This window comes from Giraffa tippelskirchi, chromosome 4, assembly GCF_054371585.1.
Source record: "Giraffa tippelskirchi isolate mGirTip1 chromosome 4, T2T-mGirTip1v1.2.pri, whole genome shotgun sequence".
In the NCBI taxonomy this organism is placed as follows: domain Eukaryota; kingdom Metazoa; phylum Chordata; class Mammalia; order Artiodactyla; family Giraffidae; genus Giraffa; species Giraffa tippelskirchi.
In genome coordinates this window covers 28,886,786-28,904,798 of record NC_137278.1, presented here as the reverse complement: position 1 = coordinate 28,904,798, position 18,013 = coordinate 28,886,786, and the positions used below count along the sequence as shown (strand labels likewise).

General features: G+C 38.0%; 1 long non-coding RNA gene across 1 annotated transcript in view; it reads left to right on the top strand.

The window, feature by feature from the left end:
* The window catches only part of LOC145546561 (uncharacterized), a 363,980-nt gene extending 361,690 nt beyond the window's left edge, over window positions 1-2,290 (top strand). The window contains exon 6 of the long non-coding RNA XR_014083030.1: window positions 779-2,290. This is a non-coding gene — a long non-coding RNA (uncharacterized LOC145546561). The remainder of the gene's footprint in view (window positions 1-778) is intronic.
* The last annotated feature ends 15,723 nt before the right edge of the window (window positions 2,291-18,013 follow it).

Below are 18,013 nucleotides of genomic sequence, written 5' to 3'. Positions count from 1 at the left end.
TGACTCTAGAATAATGCAGGCCATATTTATATTAATAGCTGTTAATTCTGTAAAGAAATATTCTGAGATGCAGAGACATGATCTGAAACATCATTTTCAATATACTTGCTTTCTTAAAATAAGACGTAGGAAGGAAAGTTCTATGAAATTTGCTTGGCTGATGGGAGCATGCGAAGAACTGAGGAAACATTGTGAGAGACATAGATTAAGAAGAGGATGAGAAATTCTGATTTAACTGTAATAAGAAAGAAGAGAATCATTTCTTGGAAATGGTACTCATTCCACAATCCTTTTGGAAAAGGCACATTACTATTTAACATCTAAATAGATATAATACAGGTATAATCATAATCTAGAATATATTTTTCCCCATAAAACTATAGCCACAAAAATAATGGAAGCTTAAATCTAGTTAAAAGGTGACATTGTCTATGTGCCTTAAACGTTTAGAGGAATTATTACAGGTAGCCATAAAAATAGAAATGTCTAATATAGTTGACAGATTAAAACATAATCATTCAACTGGATTGAGACTTGCTGAAAATATTTAACAAATCATATTGCTCAATTTTGTTTTAAGCATAGAATTGGTACAGAGACTTTCAAATTTCTTCCCCCCAAAATGCAGGCTTAAATACAAAGAAATGTTAATTGATTCATTGAACTTTTGAAGCAACTATTTAACATTTTCAATAAAACGAAGCCTACCTCTAATCCCAGGTGGCAGCTTTACTCAAGGCATACATTATAATTATGCTTCTGTTTTCATTTCCTCCAGATAATGGAGCCTTGGAAAGCCTGCTTTCTACATCTGGATTTCAAGGCATCACTCAGACAAAGCTTCATTAAACCCCACCAAACACTAAAGGTCACCGTGGTTTTATATGTTTTTGTTGTAGCAACCAAATGTTGCAAAAACTCTATAAGCAGCCAGCAAAATTTAGAAATACCAGAAAATGGCAAGAGGAAGATGGGGTCATAGGTGAGAAGTTCATTTGTTCAACAAATAGAAACACAGATGAATAGAATAGAGTTCTTTCCCTCAAGGAAATCTTTCTGCATAGAAGACTAAAACTAAATTGACAATTAGAATATTTCATGTAAATGCAAAGTTGATTTCCATTAAATAGCTGGACTGAGCTGACCCAGGAAATCTTTTTTCCCATTTCAAATATATAGAAGTGCCATTTAAAATATAACAACTGCAAATATAATTATACAGCTGAGCTCAAGATATAAACAAGGGGAAAAAAATATCTAAATAAAAAGGGAACTCAGTATTGGAGCAATGAATGGAAAATGAAGCCTGGGGACTCATGGGCCTTACTGGCTGGTGCCTGGGACTCTATTACCCACTGTAAGAGGAAGGGATTTTGCTGAGATTTAGAAATGAGATACTGCATAAAGCCTGATTCATTCATAAAATACAAACTCTTTACAATCCAGGAAAACACAAAAACTTGCAGCCTGCCTATAGAAATGAACAGAAAAGATGACCTGAAATAAATCATAATCTTGGGTCTTTTTCCTTCTATGAAATTTGAATTCATACTCCACAATACATACCACCAGCTAGTCCACAAAAGCCTATTAGAAGCAACTATTTCTGAAAAGATATTCTTACAATCCAGGAAAAATAGAACTCTCGTTGAAAATAGCCCTTGATGCGGATGAGTTTATATTTATATAAACCACATATGAAACAAAAATTGGGACTCAGCAAGCACACCAAGTAAAACTGGAGGTAATAAACTATTTAAAAGGAAATTTTAAATAAGTAGATTTTATAATAGTCAAATAGACAAAGGAAGCAATGCTATAACTGAAGGAGGAAACAGAACAGGCTCTATCTTGAAAGCAGGACTCCATCTTGGGCTGGACTGTGGACTTTGAGCTATATGCCCAGTATCTATGGAAACGACATACCAATTGGAAAACCAGGCTCCCGGAAGGAAGAGCCTCAGGCTCTCCATTGCCTAAAAGAATACCCTAATTATCTGTGTAACCAAATAGAATCACACATTCGATTATGCTTATGGGGTATGACCACAAGCCTATTGATAATTGTCCACTGTTAACTACCTAGGCTTAAGGCATATGAATCACGGGTTAACTTTGATTGTATCTTTCTTTTTCCTTTGTTCAGACTAGTTTCAGGGAATTTGGGGAGGTGGGTTTGGGCATGTACGCTTAGGGTATATAAGGTTTTCACAAAAACTGGTCGGAGTCCTTGGCTAAGAGGAGACTCTAACTTGGGCCCGGCTGGTGTAATAAACTGCACTCCACTCTCTGCATTGTCCTTCTGAGTGAGTTTGTTTCCCAGAACGCGTGGTTACAACATAACAACTGTACAATATGATACAGGAAGAGACACTGTTGGAAAGCAAACACATAGTCTAAAAAACAAAACAAGTTTATTAATATAAAATAATAATGGATCGGTTGATAAGCTGATTGGGCATATTTGAAGGGTGAATATATTAATTGGAAGATGCTACTGCTGCTGCTGTTAAGTCGCTTCAGTCATGTCCAACTCTGTGTGACCCCATAGACGGCAGCCCACCAGGCTCCCCCATCCCCGGGATTCTCTAGGCAAGAACACTGGAGTGGGTTGCCATTTCCTTCTCCAATGTATGAAAGTGAAAAATGAAAGTGAAGTCACTCAGTCGTGCCCGACTCTTAGCGACCCCACGGAATGCAGCCTACCAGGCTCCTCTGTCCATGGGATTTTCCAGGCAAGAGTACTGGAGTGGGGTGCCATTGCCTTCTCCGATTGGAAGATGAGGTACAGGAAATCAGGTAGTATCTTATATTATCATATAATCAAAGAGATTTTAAGATATATGGAGGACAAAAAAAAAAAAAAAAATTCTAGATGTTCCAAATGAAAAAAAGTAAAGTATAAGTGAGGGTAAACGTAGGACTGAGAAATTTCCCTTATTGATGGAAACCTTAATTTTTAAATTGGCTGAACTCTTTAAGTCTTAAACAGGGTAAGTATCAACATCCACACTTGGTTGGATTATAGTGCAATCATATAACATTGAAGATGAAAGTAACTATGTTTCCTGAAAGGAGAATTAAATTATTTTTTAAAGAAGTACCAAATGGGCCTACAACAAATATTCCACCAAAAATGTCAAACCCAAAACAGAAGAAATAGATCCATCTGGTGTGCTCAGTCACTCCGTCGTGTCTGACTCTTTGCGATCCCATGGACTAGAGCCAGCCAGGCTTCTCTGTCCATGGAATTCTCCAGGCAGGAATACTGGAGGTGGTTGCCGTTTACATGGGGAGAATAACTGATCGCTTAGAGTTTCAAAGCATGGTAAACTTTACTTAAGAAAGAAGGCCAAATAACAGAATTTTCTATCAAAAGCCAAGGAAATTTTCTACTGCTAGATTTTCACTATAAAAATTACTAAGGATATAGTTCTACAAGAAGGATATTGAAACCAAAAAGAAAGACAAGAGAAACAGCAGATGTGGATCAATCCAAATAAGCAGTGATTGTGAATAATAGGACTTAAAATTTTTGGAATGTATAGGAACTAGTAGAATTGAAATGCTAAACAGTAACAGGGAAGGTCTGCCACTGTTTCCACTGTTTCCCCATCTATTTGCCATGAAGTGATGGGACCGGATGCCATGATCTTAGTTTTCTGAATGTTGAGCTTTCGGCCAACTTTTTCACTCTTCTCTTTCACTTTCATTAAGAGGCTCTTTGTTCTTCTTCGCTTTCTGTCATAGAGGTGGTGTCATCTGCATATCTGAGGTTATTGATATTGATATTTCTCCCGGCAATCTTGATTCCAGCTTGTGCTTCATCCAGCCCAGCGTTTCTCATGATGTACTCTGCATGTAAGTTAAATAAGCAGGGTGACGATATACAGCCTTGATGTACTCCTTTTCCTATTTGGAACCAGTCTGTTGTTCCGTGTCCAGTTCTAACTGTTGCTTCCTGACCTGCATACAGATTTCTCAAGAGGCAGGTCAGGTGGTCTGGTAGTCCCATCTCTTTCAGAATTTTCCACATCAGAATTTTCAGATGGTGACTGTAGCCATGAAATTAAAAGAAGCTTACTCCTTGGAAGAAAAGTTATGACCAACCTAGACAGCATATTAAAAAGCAGAGACATTACTTTGCCAACAAAGGTCCGTCTAGTCAAGGCTATGGTTTTTTCAGTAGTCATGTATGGATGTGAGAGTTGGACTATAAAGAAAGCTGAGTGCCAAAGAATTGATACTTTTGAGCTGTGGTGTTGGAGACAACTCTTGAGAGTCCCTTGGACTGCAAGGAGATTCAATCAATCCATCCTAAAGGAGATCAATCCTGGGTGTTCATTGGAAGGACTGATGTTGAAGCTGAAACTCCAATACTTTGGCTACCTGATGCGAAGAACTGACTTATTTGAAAAGACCCTGATGCTGGGAAAGATTGAAGGCGGGAGGAGAAGGGGACGACAGAGGATGAGATGGTTGGATGGCATCAGTGACTCAATGGACATGAGTTTCAGTAAACTCCGAGAGTTGGTGATGGACAGGGAGGCCTGGCGTGCTGCAGTCCATGGAGTCACAAAGAGTTGGACACGACTGAGCAACTGAGCAGAACTGACTGAACAGGGAAGGTAATAGCTGGGGAAGGTTGTTCTTAAACAATTCTAATGTTCTGTTAAATGAAGGGGTCTAGGGAGATCTATAAACTTTTCACTATTTTGAGTATTTATGTTACATGTTTAAATGTTACTACTAAAACCAAAGAGATAGTATGTACATCTTTCCAACAGATGGAAAATTGAGACAGTCAATTCCTAGGCAGGTTGATAAGAGGACTGGGGCTCTCAAGGAGGAGATAGGGGTCTGGAATTCTCAAGGAGGAAAGGACAAATGTCTTTTTTTCTCTCTCTCTACATTCCTTAGTCTTAGTCACATAAAATGTTTTTTTCTTTAAGCTGAGACTGAACTGATGATAACATAACATAACTCAGTTTAAAGTCTGTACTAAGGATTATATAACAACAATGATCCTGCTTGAGGATAGTTTCTACTTCCTGAAAACCTTCTGACTAATTCTGTTATCTTCAAATGTAAATTGTGGGAGTGGGTCTGGTAAAATTTTTACAACCTTGAGACATTCTGTTGATTTATTTTAATAACTAATTATAAAAGTATATAGCTCCCTTGCTAAAGACTAGCAAGTGGCACACTCTCCATCCCCCTTCTGATGTCCATGTCACAAGCTTTCTCTGTCCCTTTTCATACTTTAATAAAACTCTGCTACACAAAAGTTCTTGAGTGATCAAGTCTGGTCCATGGTCCCAAAGCTAATCATCTTTGGAGATCAAGAATCCGACACCTTTCACTGTAAGCTATCAATATGAACCAAACAACATTTAGCCAATTCAATAAAGGGCAGAAAATAAGAAAAACAAAATAAGCTGTTAAAAAAGACAAAAAAAGATGATATAAATAACTCTTACCTGGTAACTCAGCTGGTAAAGAATCTACCACAATGCAGGAGAGCCCGGTTTGATTCCTGGTCGAGAAGACCATTGAAGAAGGGATAGGCTGCCCACTCCAGTATTCTTGGGGTTGCCTGGTGGCTCAGCTGGTAAAGAATCTGCCTGCAATGTTGGAGACCTGGGTTTGATCCCTGGTTTGGGAAGATCCCTTGGAAAAGGGACTGCTAGCCACTCCAGTATTCTGGCCTGGAGAATTCTGTGGAGACTATAGTCCATGGGGTCACAAAGAGTAGGGCAAGACAGAGTGACTTTCACTTATTTTTGGCTTCCCCAGTGGCTCACTGGTAAAGAATCTACCTGCAATGCAGGAGACCCAGGTTCCATCTCTGAGTTGGGGAGATTCCCTGGAGAAGGGAATGGCAACCCACTGCAGTATTCTTTCCTGGAGAATCCCATGGATGAGGAGCCTGGCGGACTATAGTCCATGGGGTCACAAAGAGTCAGATACAATTGACCATGCAGGCATGTACTGCTAGTCACAGAAGAATATAGTTACTGAACTCATCCATTTTATCAGGATCTGAAACATGGGATGCTTTAGCTGAGTGCTGAAAAATTGATGTTTTCGAACTGTGGTGTTGGAGAAGATTCTTGAGAGTCACCTGGACTGCAAGGAGATAAAACCAGTCCATCCTAAAGGAAATCAGTCCTGAGTATTCATTGGAAGGACTGATGATGAAGCTGAAGCTCCAAATCTTTGGCCACCTGATGCGAAGAACTGACTCATAGGAAAAGACCCTGATGTTGGGGAAGATTGAGGGCAGGAGGAGAAGGGGACGACAGAGCATGAGATGGTTTGATTTCATCACCCACTTGGTGGGTATGAGTTTGAGCAAGTTCTGGGAGTTCGTGATTGACAGGGAAACCTAGCGTGCTGTAGTCCATTGGGTCGCAAGGAGTCAGACATGACTGAGCAACTGAACTGAAAAAGATTGGAAAAATAAAATCCTGATGTGATATTCAAAGGAGCTCTATATACAGTAAAAGTAACTTTGAAATATTATTATAATGAAAATAAGCACATTTGCATTTTTAGGTAATTTGAAATGTGTTCATTACACTACTGCTTCAAATAATAAAATATTTAAAAACACAGAAATGTGTCAATGGGGGACTTGATAAATATAAATATTTTTATTTTTTAATTTATATTTTCCCATTGTGTTTTTCTAAGCAATTATTTCTGGTACATGTAAATATAAATATTTTTGGATATTTAGTTTATAATCTTTTATATTCTTATATCTTGCTAATCATCTAATAATATTTGTACATTGATTTTGTACGTTAGTTTCTTCTTTCAGCTGATGGAAAAAAGTTAATTTTATTATACTATGATGCTAGACTACCAAAGAAAGACTAAATCACATGGTGAAAATACTGTATATGAGCTTTTCTCCCGAGCTCAATGGAATTTCATTCATATTTCACTACTAGATATGGCATGGTTTGTTAGTATGATATAAATAGTTTTTATCATGTTAGGGTCGACTCTTTAGTTCTTAGCTTGTATAGCTTTTCATCAGAAAGATGTATAATTTTATTAAGATCTATCATATCTAGTGAGATGTTCAGATTTTTTTTTTATTTTTGCCTTACTGAAAAGAAAATCATTAATAGTTCCTTGTCATCAACAATTCTTACATTTTTAGGTTAAGCCACAACTGGTTATACTGTGTATTTTTTGTCATAGTGACTGTTTTGATTGGTATTTTATTTGGAACTATTGGATCTTTGTTTTTAAGTGAAGTTATTTTGCAGTTTTCTTGAAAATTGTAATTTATCTTGAAAAAAATTTTCTATCATCTCTGAGTTCAATTAAAAGAGAGGTCATCCAGTTTGTTTCTCATTTGCTTAACATTTAACATGTAAGCTTAACTCAGTGTGGACATGCAGCAGAAAATCAATATTTGTTAAATGGATATGGCAATCTGACTTTTATCACCAGTGTTTTGCCTAAACTAAATTTTTGTTTATTTGCTTTGTTTTTTAATTCCTTATTCTCAGTCTTCCCTATTCTAGTTCTTTCAGTGGCCAGGTATTATCAAAAATCTCTTATCCTAAAGGAAATCACCCTAAATTCTTTATACCTTGTAGTTAGAAAATGGCTCTAAAGGAAGATTCCCCTTTTATTGATTTAAAAAAATAACAGTTGACGAGAAGTTAATCGGTTAAATTATTCCTGATTGTGCTTATTTGCTTTTAGAGATGAAAGGAATGAAATCTCTCATCTTTTAAGGAGTAAAATTTAATTTTGAGATATTCCTTTTTTCTAAGAAGCACTTATAGATAGTAACTGTCTTAATTCTCTGAAAATGGCAGTAACCTCTGAGTCAGTATTATATTGGATCATAGGGAATAAAAAGAGATAAATTGTTCACCATTTGCAGGCAATTTAATTCTGTGCCTCCCTGACCTGGAAGTGTTGAGGGGGCAGGGAAGGTACTCTGAGATAGTCTGGTGAACATGAACTTTTAGGTCATACTCTGATTTTATGAGAAAATGTTGGTCTGAACTACCTGTGTGGAACTTCTGGAAAATGCCTTTCCAGACTTTAGCTGGTGATGACTCCTGGATAACAAGAGCAGGACCTGGATCAGCTCTCTCCCCTTACACTGTGGGGCATTGTCCATTTTCTCTACCTACCCCTCCTCATCAGAAGACCACTACTGTCTCTGAAGACTGCAGATGCTTTTGCCATTAAGTAAAAATTTTCGAATCAGTAGATACAAGTTACTGAAACTCTCTAGACTTTTGTGTATGCTTAACTGCTTCACTCCTGTCTGACTCTTTGTGACCCCATGGACTGTAGCCCGCAAATCTCCTCTGTTTGTGGGATTTTCTAGGCAAGAATACTGGAGTGGGTTGCCATGGCCCTTTCCAAGGGATCATCCTGACCCAGGGATCAAACCCACGTCTCCTGTGGCACCTGCACTGCAGGCCAATTCAAGTGAAAACACATAATTCAGAAGGTTGATGCAAGAGTGTTTAATCTTATGAGGGATTCCCTCTGGCTTCTAGCATAGAACAGGGTCTACAACAAGGTAGACACTTGCTAGTTTGCTCCAATGTTTCATGGTTGTATTGGGCTTTAAATGTTGTTATTGTTGTTTAGTCCCTCAGTCATGCCCTACTTTCTGCGACCCTTTGGACTGCTGTCTGCCAGACTCCGGGATTCTCCAGGCAAGAATACTGGAACATTATCCTCCTTTTATTCTTTAGTTATTTTAAAATAAGCAATACAAAATATGCATGTAATATTGAGAAATGCAGTCTCTCGCATGTAGTTTTTCAGTTCCCACTTGACTGCATAAGAAGAAGCCTGGGGCCTGAAACACTCTTACTAGATCAGGAGCCCTCACAGCCTGTGCTGGGCTAATCACCTTGTACAGTAATATCTTTCTGTTTCAGACTCAATGTCCAAGCCTTTGTTCAGGTTAAGTGTGCATGTCATATAGCCCCTGGCCAACCCCACTTTAGTATCTGTCTCTTGTGAGGAGGAAGTAGGATCCCCATCCTGGGGTATAAGAGATTGCTTGCAGGCTGATGGCTCTGTGTCAGCTGCTGGGAGGCACCTGTTGGCCACGGGGGACTGTCACCCATGACTGAAGATGATCTTGCTCTGTCTCTTGTCCGTGTGAATAAAGTGTTGCCCCATCCAGTGCTTGGCTGAGCTGTGTTATCCTTGATGACTCCAAAATCAAGATGCAGTAGACATCTAGTGAAAGAACATTCCAAGCAAAGGAATAGCAAGGAGGCAAGGGAAATTGGAACAGCATGAGGAAGAGGTGGAGGGGTAGAGATAAAAAGTAGTCTAGACAAGTAATTGAAATACTATAACATTTAGAGGCTCATAGAGTATAAATATGACTTCACATTTTATTCTCTGTGTGATGAGAAGCCAATAGGGGGTTATGAGCAGGAAATCGAAATGTTCAGATTTGCATCTTGAAACGATGCTCAGCTAAAGTGTGGGGATAGAGTACAGTGATACAAGAGTAGAAGCATAAAGATGGGATTTGGTTTTCCTCGAAGAGATGACCCTTTCTCTCAAAAGCATTCAATTATTTGTGTTTTTCTCACCAAGTTAACAAAGTAAAATTTTATTAAATCTGAACTTGATTCTATTGATATAAGAATGAATATCTAGGACTATTCTAGTTACCATACGGTTTGAATTGAGTCATGTTTTACCTCCTTCTTTGCTTTAAACTTCTTTACCACTGAGCATTTTTTTCTTCTTTATGAACAGTAGAATCAGCATGAAAAATATTTTTTATATGTATTCAGTTCAGTTCAGTTCAGTGGCTCAGTTGTGTCTGACTCTTTGCGACCCCATGAATTGCAGCACGCCAGGCCTCCCTGTCCATCACCAACTCCCGGAGTCTACCCAAACCCATGTCCATCGAGTCAGTGATGCCATCCAACCATCTCATCCTCTGTTGTCCCCTTCTCCTCCTGCCCCCAATCCTACCCAGAATTAGGGTCTTTTCCAATGAGTCAACTCTTCGCATGAGGTGGCCAAAGTATTGGAGTTTCAGCTTCAACATCAGTCCTTCCAATGAACACCCAGGATTGATCTCCTTTAGGATGGATTGATTGGATCTCCTTGCAGTCCAAGGCAGTATCTATTAATGAATATGGAATGAATTGACATATCTGCAACTTTGGGTCTTCCTAACAAGAAATCTTTACGTAGGTCTTTATAAATGTCTGTATCACTTTGACAGAGATTTAGTGCTCTTCTTGTTAATGTGTTTCTGGCAAGTAAATAGCTTTTTGTAACATTTGTAGATTTTTCTAAATTATACCTTTAAAATTATTGCCAGTCTAACTGTAAAAATATTTAATATTAATTTTGCATTCAGATACTTAATTCAATTGTTATATTAACTTTAATTTTATTGGTTGATTCTTTAGAATTTTTATGTAACATTGTTTTTAATTAGTTACCACTTTGAATATTCTTTTTAACCCTTTACCTGCTGTTTATTTTCTTATTTTTAATGTATTTTCTAGGACCTTCAATAAAATTTTTAAAAGAAAATTGACATTGAATATCTTGCCTTCACCAGTAATATAGTGGAAATCATATTTTACAATTAAATGCACTTTAAGCTATAATTTAGAGAATACTTACTGATTTTCTCATTTAATCTTTATAACAAATTAATGACACTTTACCATTAGTATACCCACTTTTATATGAGGAACTGAGGTCTAAAGTAAATAACTAACTTGCCTATAGAACATAATTAATAGATAATGGAATCCAGAATTTAGGGAGTCTAGCTTCAGAGTGTATGTAACTGGTGAAAAATTTTTTCAGGTAAGAAAGTTTTCTTTCTTATGAACAAAGGGTTTTATTAAGTATGAATATTGAGTTGTTTTTAGCACTCTAGTGAGATAATCACATAGTTGTTCACCCTTAATCTTTTAATATACTGAATTATATTAATAGATTTCCTGATGTTAATCCATTCACATGGTACATTCCTAAGATATACCTTGTTGATAATGACAAACTGATGTATTTGATTTGGTAATATTTTATCTATAATATTTCATCTAGATTTATAAGTGAATTTGGCATTTTTATTTTAGTAGCTGAGATGAATATTAAGATTAGGATTACAAGCTTTTAAAATAGAGTTGAAAGATTTCCATGTTTTCTAATAATAAAATAAAAATATGAAACGTCAGAAACATAGCTAAAATTTTGAGAATACGGCAAAGCTTCACATGTAAACCCTCAGTGAATTGTTAACAATAAGGCATATGGAACAATAATATAATTATCCATTTATTAAGAGAAAACAACAGCCAGGATGTTAAGTAACTTGGAAAGTGTCACACAATTAGAAAATGACACAATCATGATTAGAACAATTGAGTTTTTGTCTGCAGTGTCTTAATTTCCACTTTATGCTTTCAAATGGTGGTTTAGCTGATTAAAGAATTTAAATTTGGCAGTTCTCTTAGCACTTTGAGGATATTATTCCTTTAGGAACTAGAATCTACTGTGCTATTAAGTCAGACCTGTGTCAATTTGTCTATAGGCCTTTGAAGATCTCTTTTCCAAACTCTCTTGAAACTACTAAATGTTCTTGCTGATCAGTGACAGTTTTTACAATTTTTTACAATAGGCCCATGTGTGTAGATTGAGATGGCAACTTGGGTGTTTTAATCAGAGGATTTTGTAGTTAATCTTCTCATTTATTCGTTTAACAAATATTTAATTTAGCAAAAACTGTGTTGTCAGAGTGTACCTGGCATGTTTGAGTGACAGCAACGAAGCCATGTCTGCAGAGATGTAAACACATGGGATAGAAGCAGGAGATGCAGCAGGAAGATATCGTGGGTCTAACGGTGCAGAACTCCGGAGGCCACTTAAGAGCTCTGGAGTTTAATCTATGTGAGGTGGTTGTCCACTGGGATTTTTAGCAGAAAAATTCCTTGCTTAGATTTATGTTTTCTCAGAATCATCCTGGCTACTCTATTGTAAGTAAATTCTAAAAGGGCAGAGCAGAACTACGGGAAACCAACTGTAAAGTTATGGTCTATTTTAGATTAAAGATGATAAGAGCAAGGAACATGTGGTCGCAATGGAGGTTATTATAAGTAGTAAGCTTTTGTACATACTTTGAAGGAAGAGCCAAGTGAATCTACAAGTGAATGAGATATGAGTTAAAAGAAGAAACAGAAAATCAAGGAAAATTTTGATCTTAGCCACTGGAATGATTGAGACGTGTAAAAAAAATCTAGAAAAGATGTTAGGAAAAGCAGGTTTCAGAGAACATAACAAGAGATCAGTTTTTGATGCCTTAGGTTTGAAATGGCTATTAGATCGCCACATAGAGAAGGCAGTTGGAAATCTCTGAAATGAGTCTGCAGTTCAAGAGATAAGTCTGAGCTGTAGATACGATTCTGAGACTAGTCAGGCTATATGATATCTAAAGCCAAGCAATTGATGAGATCTCCAACAGAGAAACTGGGTATAAACAGAAAGGAGTGGAGAGGAAAAGACAAAAGCAAGAACAAGGATTGAGCCCTGTGGCACTCTAACACAAACAGTTAAAACATTATAAGTCTCTTTGGGCTTTCCTGGTGGCTCAGAGGTTAAAGCATCTGCCCGCAATGTGGGAGACCTGGGTTCGATTCCTGGGTCGGGAAGATCCCCTGGAGAAGGAAATGGCAACCCACTCCAGTATTCTTGCCTGGAGAATCCCATGGAGCAACTTCACTTTCACTTTCATATATTGGTGAGTGCAAATGTGGCAACTTGTGAAGTTCTCTACTAATTCATTCAGGTTTTCAATTACATGAGAAATAAAAACATTGAGTAAAATTAAGGATAGTGGAGGAGGTATTGCAGGCTTGAAGAAAAGAAAAGTGACTAAAATAACTAGGAGATTGGGAGAGTTAATGGACTAGAGAAATACATTATGATGACTTTATATATAAAGAGCTCTTATAAATGAACAAGAAATGGATGAACATGCTAATAAAACTATAAGAAACAATCGGTATCTACAATTTATAAACACATACATGAAAACATATATGGCCAATAATTAAATGAAATAATTGTTTACCTCAATCCTAATGTAGAAAATGAAAAACTAAAATATTGGTTTATCTATATTATTTCTGAACATTGGAAAAAAATAAACATTGAAGAAAGTGGATAAGTAAATCACTATGAAAGGAAAATTATAATCATCCAGTAGTGTCATCAATTGTATATGAATATTTAATTTAAAAGTTTATGAGACACATAAGTGAATTCATGTTGCTAATTATACTAGTTTCTTTTTCAAATTCAATGCATATATTTGTACTGTGAAAAATGAGATTCTCTGTATATGATTTTAACATTGGCTAGGGTCCATTCATTGGTTTTAACACTGATGAAGTTTTCCTTGATTGCTTTTGTTCATTTCTGTTTTGGGCAGAGAGTGGCAATCATTTGGAAACTGTTAATCCCAGTGCCATCTTTCTGAGAAGTTTAACTCACTGATGATTGTTTCTGATAGATCTGCGGCCTGGCTTGATTTTCACTTTAGAAAGATTATTGGAGTACCACAAGTGGTGTGGTTAGGACAGAGAAAAATGGAACATGCAAAGACCAACCAGAGCTGACTTCGGGAACCATTGAGGAGATAATGAGGATCAGAGCTGTGAGCAGTGGAATAGAGAGTAAGGAACAGAGTGGAGGTTCCAGATACGGTGTATGATGGGAAAGTCCTGATATTGACATGGAAACTACATACCAAGAAGAGCATTCAGAGAAACCTACAAAGGCAGGCATAAAGCATGAAGTAGAACCAATTCCTCCCCTACTGGGGCAGCAGGGAAGGGGAGCTCATCTCTGCTTTGCACAGCAGCTTTACTATTATAATTTAAAATTATAAGATTATTTTTGTCCTCAGTTACTCTGTCTGTGTTTAATTATACACCCCTGTCAGGATAGGAAAATTGCAGCTATTTTGAGGACATGGTACCTTTTCAGGCTCTGTATCCCATTTGCGTGTGATACTGAAGTTAAAAGGAGGAATGTGAAACAGAAGAGGCGCAGGTGGTTGTGTTTATGGGCTTCAGGGAGATATGATTACCTCACTCCACTGATTGCTACCTGAAGGAAGGCAGATTACAATTAAGACTGTCAAGTAAAGCACACAATTAAAGTTCATTGCAAATGCTGTCGACAAACTGGTATTAGCTGGGAAATGTACTCCTGCAAACAGATGCACCCTGGAAACAGAAAGGGAATGTTTCCTTCTAGAACAAATCGACTTTTATCAGATCTGACAACTTGCACTTGAGCTCTGGGGTCCTGAGCTAGAAAGAGCTTCTTATTTGATTTAAGCAATTGGCACATAGCATGAAGGTTGGAAATGAGTTGACTCATTAATGTATTTTGCTTAGTAGAAAACGCTTACCTCACCACATTTTTGCTCTTCGCCTTCCAGATTTGTTTAAGAGCTAGAAATATTGCATTATACTCTGTTATTAAGGGGTGAAGTTGTGGTTCTGGAATGGGAATATTCTTTTTAGAAAATGTCGGAAAAAGCCATACCTCTCTATTTTGGAAATTGGCTTTGAGTCAATCAGATGGTGTGGTTATACCTGCCCTATGTGTTATCACTCTTTGTAAGCATCTACCTTGCATTTATATGACACTAATGAGAAAGAGTTCCCATAGACAGACAGCAATTCTGCTGTTTGATTTTACTCCATGAGTAACTGTATATATCATTTCCTCTTAATAAAGTGGAGAATTCCCTCAGCTCGCACATATCACAGGCATTAGTGGTAATGGGAGTAATGCATGGGGATTGTGTGGAAACTACAGCTCCCACTCTTAAGGTTTCCCTCTGTGTTTGCCTGACTCCTGATATGTTTCACGTGTTTATTAATGGAAACAGTTGATCTGAGGAATGGCTGTCACATAAATATTCCAGCCTAGGGAAAAGGGTTTGCCTTTCTCCTTAACACTGGGACAAATAGGGTAAACTAAACCCTTTTCTGTAAGAGAAGCTGTTTTGGACTGCCACCAGAATTTCAGGAAAAGATTTGGATTAAAAGGGGGGAGGGGAGAAATGCATCATATTCTGCTTTGGGATGAGGAAGGGCTTTATGCCATAGTCAATGTCTTCTCTGACTCCTCAGGGCATATCACTTCCCCAGGAAAATTAACCCCTCCAAATACATATCAATGGCTTCTTTATTAAATAGAGTGAGGATTAAAGGAGGTCATACATATAAAGCATGGGTTCGATCCCTGGGTTGGGAAGATCCCCTGGAGGAGAGCATGGCAACCCACTCCAGTATTCTTGCCTGGAGAATCCCCATGGACAGAGGAGCCTGACAGGCTACAGTCCATGGGGTCACAAAGAGTCAGACACAACTGAGTAGCTCTCTCACACACACACACACAGACCCTCAAAGAATAGTAGTTTTCCCTTTCCTTCCCTTAGAATCCTTAGTGTCCAAAGTGTACGATCATTGGTCCCATGTTGTGTAGGTATGAAACAAGCTCACTCCTTCTTGAGTCCTCTTCACTGTAAGTTATAGTGTCCAGGGGACAGCCAGTGTACAGCCTCAGATGTGTCTAGCTCTTCAACTGACCATTGGTGGTGCTACTACAGTGTGTCCTGTGGAATTCAGAAAGTGCATCAATTTTCTGCTACATTGTTTCTAATACATGTTTATAGTTGAAGTATCAATTACATACAATAAAGTATGAACATGGCATAAAGTTCAGTGAACAGCTTGATATATTTCTATATGAGTGTACATTCTTATAACTACCCTCACCTCATTTTAGCAAACATTATTTCTACTTCTTTTGGAGAAATCTCTAAGAGCACCCACCACTTCCTTCAGTATATAAAATCACGACATTCCAGCTGACCTCTTTTGAGGTACTTTGAAGTTATTTTGCTCTTCGTAACCAAGATGTCCCAGGCTTTTAGACTTCTGTCACCTGACAATCACCAAGTTGTATGGCAGTAGTAAAGATATTGAGACCCTCAGAAACATAAGAAATGGTACCTGTTGTACTTTACTCACAATAGAACAGGAAAGGGAAGGTGAAATGAGACTAACATTTAATTAGGGCATGTTCTGGGGCCAAGGGATTGTGCCAGGTGATTTGTACAGGTGTAGCCATTAATCTTCCAAGCATTGTCTGTGTAAAGTCACACTTAATGCTCTCTTGAGTATCCATCATTTCTCTTACCCACTTCTTCTAAACACCTTTGCTGTGATTGTCTCCCCATGGTGGTGGTAGTAGTGGTGGTGGTTTAGTTGCTAAGTCATGTCTGAATCTTGTGACCTCATGGACTATAGCCCGCCAGGCTTCTCTGTCCTGGGATGTCCAGGCAAAAATAGTGGAGTCGGTTGCCATTTCCTTTTCCAGGGGATCTTCCCAACCCCAGGTTCGAACTTGGGTCTCCTGCATTACAGGTGGATTCCTTACTGACTGAGCCAAAAAGGAAGCCCTTGTCTCCACACAGAGCTATTTTTTGCAAGTATTGTCTAGTTCCTAGTCGCTGTTTCTCTGTCTCTCTGTGTCTCTATTTCTCCTTCTCAGCCTTACATTCTTCCTTTGACCCTCCTGACCATATTTTCTTGCTTTCTCTTTTTCTCCTCTTCATCTCTCTCCTATCTGCTGTACACCAAAATTTCAGATTCCTGAAAGTTGATCATCTGTGTTTCATTCCTGAGAACACCCAATCTTGGATGCTTGGCCATCTCATAAATCGTCTTATTCAGTCATCTAGCACTGGCATAGAGAAATGCTGAAGTTCCATAAACAACAGCTCTCTTATGAAAGGGAGCATATGCTGCTTTACAAATTTGGCCAATGGTATTAGCTGAGTCATTTCCCACCCTTTTCGATGCCTGCCTTCTCCACTTGTTTCCAGATTTCTTTTTTTTTTTTTAACAGTTGTAGGCATCCTTCATAGTTCTGAGCCAATATCCACATTAATCTTTTCTATTAAAGAAGCCACCTGCAATGTAGGAGATGCAGAAGACACAGGTTCGATCCCTAGGTTGGGAAGATCCCCTGGGGGAGGAAATGACAACCCACTCCAGTATTTTTGCCTGAAATATCCCATGCACAGAGAAGCCTGGTGGGCTACAGTCCAAAAGATTGCAAAGAGTCACACATGACTAAAAACACAACACACCATTATGTTAGTGATCATAAGTTTTTCAACGTCTTGTTCAAAGCTATTTAGAACAATAAAATAACAACTTATTTGAATAAAATTGTTAACATTTCTCAGGAGTGCTTCAATTTGTTCTTACTCTACACTGTGATCTAGTAGACAAGGTGGGCCTTATTGTTTTAATGTTTCTGAAAATAACAAAAGAAACACAATGAGGAAAGAGACATGATAGAACTAAGTAATTGTCGTGGGTATCTTAGCCCAACTTGCAATTATCTCTACATTTTATATTTTCTCTCTCCTCCACTGTAGAGTAAACTTCTAGAGAAATAGGACCACTTAAATGTAGTTCAGTTTTTTTATTCTCTGCCATTATCCCATACCAACCTCTGATAAATCAATAATGGGCTGTCGATTTGAACCACAGCTCCAGTCCACAACTGTGTTAAGTTGGGCAGCTGGTGTCCTGATACTGCTCATCTTTGAGACCTCAGTGTGTTCCTTGTTTAATCGGACTTTATCCCTGGTGACCTGCAAGCCCTCTTTGAGTATGTGCTTTTTCCCATCTTTTAGCCATCTTTTTTCTGTAGCACTTCTAATTCAATTCAGTTCAGTCACTCAGTTGTGACTGACTCTTTGAAACCCCATGGACTGCAGCACACCAGGTGTCCCTGTCTATCATCAACTCCTGCAGCTTTCTCAGACTCATGTCCACTGAGTGAGTGATGCTATCCAACAATCTCATCTTCTGTCATCCCCTTCTTCTCCTGCCTTCAATCTTTCCCAGCATCAGGGTCTTTTCTAATGAGT